Here is a 6,000-nt window from a genome sequence, read left to right as displayed (position 1 = left end):
TTAGCATGTTCCAACATCTACATAAAATAAGAATGGACCAGCTCTAATTAACAACAGATCACTAGTGCAAGTGTGCAACACCAAGGCAAAGTGTATATTACAAGATGCTTATACGAACAGACTAGTGCTGCAAGTGTATATCACAATGCAAAGTGTGAACAATTTCGAGAGTCTCAAGGGTACTATGGGATGACTCTTTGATCAGTTGGATACACTCCAACTATTGGCTATACAAGCTAATGAAGGTGAATCATTTGGGTCTCCTCATTCTAGTGAGTTTGTTCACGATGTTCAAGTAATTGATCCCTTAGAGAGTATTCTGAAGAAGACATGGTAGGAGAACTGAAAGTTGAAGTTAATTAAGTGTTGACCAAGAACAGCCTAAACATGGGGTAACAGATGAAATTGTTATAGCACATGAGAAAATCCCTGATGAACCTCGGTAAGAAACGTGTCAGGAAATTGAAGAATCTCCTGATGAGGATTTCTCAAACTCCTTAATTTCTCCTTTGTCTAATATTCAACTACCCTTTGCTGTTTCATAATTAATCTTACTTTTCAATAAACCTGTTCTTGACCCATTACTTTAGCCTACTCCTGTATCAAAGATCCCACTAAAATTACCTTTCTGTAATGGACACAAATCTAAATTCAACATTCTCTTGCGTGAGCAGAATATTCTTGCCAGGAATGAGAATATTTTGAAAAATACTAAATTAGATTAGGAAAAAAGGGATTAGCATTATTTATTTATTTTTTGATTCCTAATATCTTTTGAATAATTCTTTAGTTATTAGGTTCCATTAGAATCCTAGTTAGATTGGGACTATGTCTATTTGAATCCTAATTAGAGCAGGATTATATCTATTAGTTTTGCCTACATATAGTTGTTTAGGATGTAATTGAAGGTAGCCTTTTGATTACTGATATTGATTTTGAGGAGTGACTTGGAAGTGTATCAACTGTTTTCAAGGGGAGTTCCAATGTCTCTCTCTCCTACCTCATGTGCTTTCAAAAAGAGAATGGAATTAAGGACATTGAAGAAAATTTTTGGAAAAGATTGCTCATGTGCTCTCCTTTAACTCAAGATGTTATCTACATTACCTTTTGCTGGATCTTCTATAAATTTCTTTGGTATAATATAACTGTAAACCATTAGCATAACTAAGATGGTAATGTTATAGTGGATGCATGGATTTACAAGAAAGAACAAATTTAAAAATAAGGTTATCCATAATAAGATCGGAGTAGGTACTATTAAAAATAAGATGTGTGAGATATAATTAAGAATAAGATAGGTTTATGTGAGAAAAAGACCGCTAGGTGCACCTATAAAGAGATTGGATGTTTGCAATAATAGAAATACGGAAAGACCAAAATAAATTGGGTGGAAAACTCTAAAGTATGATGAATTATAGACCTTATAGAAGGTAATGTCATCGATAGAGATGATTGTGGAGTTGGAGTCCATGAAATCAACTCCAACTAATAGAATTAAGACTTGGTACAGTATTGTTGTAATGAAATTATAGAACAGTTGTGAACCCCTTGTCAAAATTTTTTACCAGGCTTTCCTAAAACTAGAGTGCAAATCTTTAAGAAGAAAACACCCTTATATGAACTTAAGCAGTCTCTTCCCAAGTAGAATGGCTACTGATAAATGTATTTTTCATTGTCCCTAGAAACCAAATAGTAATGACTCTCAGAATCCACAAGAAAGCTACAGCATCCAGGATTTTGGTCAAGAATGTGTTTTATTTAATATTTATGGTTGAGCTTTCATAAACTTTAAGTTTGCTCATTTTCAATAAATTGAATATCAAAGGACTATCAGTACATTGAAAAACACTGAAAGTTTATAGGAATTTGAAATTTCATTGCATAACTTAGCTTGTAAAGGTTGATGTTGGAATTAGAAAATGGAAAACAGGGATGGATGCAAAGTCGGGGCAGTGGAGGCAACTGTCCCCACTAACTAAAAGAAAAAAAAATCTTAATATTGGAAGAATTGTCAGATTTGTCATTGATTTGTCCCATAGCTTCCACTACCTTAAAAAAAATCCATAATACTTTGCTTAATTTTAAATATGTCATTAAAAAATTTTTTAAAAGAAGTTTTTAATTTCTCTCTCCTTTCTACTGACTAAGTTACTTACTGTGCCTTTTCATTTTCGACTTTCAAACTTTCACATTATTCTTTTACTTCTTTTTTTTTTCAATCCAATTTGATAGTCTCCTACTTTTCATTCTTCTCTTCATCAAATCCATTTTTAATAGCGAGTTATTTCGGTAAGAATTTATTAGTTTTATGTTTAATCATGTTTGTTGTGTATATATATATAATTGCTTGATTTACTTCCTATGTAAATGGCACAGTTGGCACCCAAAGTCTGTAATCTCTCTCTCTCTCTCTCTCTCTCTCTCTCGTTGTATTTGTATCTATCTCACCCTCATTGTATACTTGTATTGTATTTGTATATTCCATTTACAGATTTTTTTTTTTTTTAACAAATTGGAGTCTAGAGTCTGGACTATTAATTATTTTGTCACTCTTTTCTTGCTTTAGATCTTTTTGAGTATGTGCAATACTGTGCAAATGCTGTTTGAGTAGAAGTAGAATTTTTGTATGTCTGTGCTGTTTTTGGTAAGAATTTATCAGTTTTATGTTTAATCATGTTTGTTGTGTGTATATAATATATATAAATATTATCAGTATCATAAATATTAAAATGATATTATTAATTACAATATATTGCATTACATAACAATTAAAAATATGTTTTACATAATAGTTCTAAAAACTCTCTTTCATTCTTCAAGATAAGAAAATACTTTTCATATTGAGATTAGTTTTTATATTAAATTCATAGTTGATATTGTTTGAATAAATTCCGATAAATTAATAGTATGTTGATAGGTATCTATTATAAAATTTACCCCTGATAGAAAATTTTTCTAAATCCCTCACTCATGGAAAATATATATCACATAGCAAATTAATGAAACAGTTTAGAAGTCAAATCAAGGCATTTACTTGTATGACAAATTTTTAGCAGTCCAATTATTCATAAACCATGATGTGGCAGTTAGAGTGCCAATCAATGAGTTGTTAAGCCCATTAACAGCATCTGAATGCTGATCAAGTTCAAGTAGAAAGCTTCGGCTACCAAGGCAACCAACCCCACGCCTCTCCAGTGGAAATTGCAAAAACAAGCTGCAATGGAAAAGTTGAGGCAGGAAGAACCACTAGTAAACATATACAGAAAGCACCAAGCAGAACTCAAAACATATATAAATGAATGGCCAGAAAAACAAGCTAAAACGCAAATCAACGGCAGACCAACCACTTCAGAATATCAACGGCCCCTATAATCCAATTAGATACTTAAAAGAATAAAAAACCAAGAACTCTTAAGATAATATAACCAAGGTCAATAAGCATCATTGTTCCCAGGTGCTCTAAACATGGCAGTCTGCCAGAGAAAATACAAGCTAACAAGAGGGAGATTTCCATGGGAAAGATACGAGGAAGAAAAAAATATAAGAAGAAATGGCCAAAAAGAAAGGGAAAAATAAAAGGAAAATAGCCCACAAAGTCGATTGGCCGTTGAAACATTACTTACGAAGCACAGGTACTTTATTTTACATTTCATTCCAATACTAGATACATATTGGGCATGCCAAATGGTGTGTAATTTTTATCATTATTTTCATTTCTAGGTATGTTTAGGACATAAGATAGACATACATTTTCATTGATTGGATACAGAATAAGTACGTATATCCATGGTTAATTAACAAGCATCTGAGATGGGAAAAGTGAGAAGGCCCCATCTCTCCCTATCCCCCCAACAAAATTATTGTTCTTCTCCCTCATCACATCCAGAGACCCAACTTTCAACTGCTGGCAAAGGAACTGTTTGTTTGGGTTTTTCCTTTTGTATAGTGAACAATGTTTATTTTTGTTATGGATTGAATTGTATCTTCATATTCTGTTAGTCGTATCTTTCAATACTTTTACATACTATCATTATGGCTTGAATATTATCATTACCCTGGATTAGTGGCATTGTTTTCTATTTTTGTAGTAACATTTTAGATATTCATAATCATTACTCACAAATGTATATAAAAAAATATTATCCTTTTGATATATACTTTTGTGTATTTCATCCCCTTATTTTTTTCCCCAAATTGCCATACGTCTGTATCCATATCAATGCTTCTTAGACCATTAAACGGATCTTAGCACCCTTTCATATACTTCATTAGACAATTTTCCAGACAAATTATGGATGTCAAAATATTTTAGTAGGTTGAAATGTAAGGAGTTTTTCCAGACCATTGTAAACGTGCATTGTTACCTCAATAGCATGAAGAGGGGAAAAAATAAAAAAATCGAAGAAATAAAAAGGCACTAGAATTAGCCTTAAGTTCCATTTGAAGAAAACAAGCTCAGTAAGGTGGCTAACTAGTTATGACCAGAAGAAGAAAGAGCAAAGGGGAAGAACAGAGAGAGAAAGGATAGAGTCAATTGTCAAGGCCCCAGGGTTATAACAGTAATTGCAGCTTGTTGTAGTTACTGTATTTACCCTTGTTGTGGAAAATCTATTTAAAACAGAAAGGGGTTAGTGCAATAAATCGAACCAAATATAGATCAAATCAAGAACGTAATAAAACAAAATGAAAACTCCCTGTTTAAACTATTCAAGGCTCAAATCTGAAAGACCAGTTACCACTTTTGATAACGCCAACGAATAGGAATCACAAGCCACAAACGAAGCTCTCAAACCGTAAGCTTAGAAAAGCCCCAACACCTCTCGGCCGAAACACCAAAGAAATCCTCTATCACCCAAACGATCACAGCCACACAAAGTAGGTTACCACAAAAGGTAGATCGGTCACAAAGACAGTGAGTTCAAAGTACAAAGCCAAGAGAAAAAGCTTACCTGAATAAAGAACCCAAATCTGAATATGTAAAGGCTTCCAGTGACATCAGAGGGATCGCCTTTCTCACACAAAAAAAGGCGGCTGAAAACAAGGAAGGAAGGATCATCTACAGAAGACAAGAATGCCCCCGTCGCAATCGGATGAACAAGACAGAAGCGATGAAACAATTGGCCAAGATAGGAAACACGAGAGAGAGAGGGAAAGAACTAGGGTTCGGCCAAGAAAAAAGAATATGCCAAACTGAGGGCAAAGAAGCCCTTTTATATGAGGGCTAATGGGCTAAGTTGAGTGGACTTCCCCTCACTTGAGCAAATGAGCCGAGATCCATTTCTCCTCTAAAGTGGGTAGTGGGCTTGTACCCCGACTTTTAAAATGGGTTGCCAAAAGAAAATAGTGACGGTCTTGGGTCCTTCAATCCCGGGTCGAAGCCTATGAAGACCCACCCAAAAATCATCACAGCCTCGAGTCTTATTAGGGAACAAAAAACAACCCTATTGTGTTGTTATAGTTTATATCTTTCAGTTAACACTTGTAACTGCCTGAAAGCGATTTACATCTTTCAGTTAACAGTTACAACTAAAAGCTAGAAGACCTATAAATAGGCTACTACTTGGAGAATGGGAGATTATGATGTGAAATAATAGAATTCATTATCTCTGTCTTCTCTCTCTCTCTCACTCAGCTCTTTAATACTTAACTCTTTAATCTCCATCTCCTTTCCCTCAACACAGAAATATAAACTTATCCATTTCTTTGCCACCACACTACAGACCTTTCAATTAAGGAACGACATACATACATGCATATAAAAAGGTGCAAGAACCAAATGATGGCAACGGACTATTACCATATATATAGTGCTGCTCCATTATAAATCAAGAACCACTGTAGGGCCACAAAAACAGCCCAACTTCAAAGATTGAAAAGGTTTCATCAATTCAATAAAAAGTCACAGCTTTTTACTGTAATATAACTCCAGAAAACAAAAACCTGTCAGCCGCTATGTAAGCCACGAGTACTATTTCGTATGCATGCCTGTTTATCAAGACT

Source organism: Diospyros lotus, chromosome 6 (genome assembly GCF_014633365.1).
Source record: "Diospyros lotus cultivar Yz01 chromosome 6, ASM1463336v1, whole genome shotgun sequence".
In the NCBI taxonomy this organism is placed as follows: domain Eukaryota; kingdom Viridiplantae; phylum Streptophyta; class Magnoliopsida; order Ericales; family Ebenaceae; genus Diospyros; species Diospyros lotus.
The sequence above is the reverse complement of the archived record's forward strand: the minus strand, read 5'-3'. Positions refer to the sequence as shown.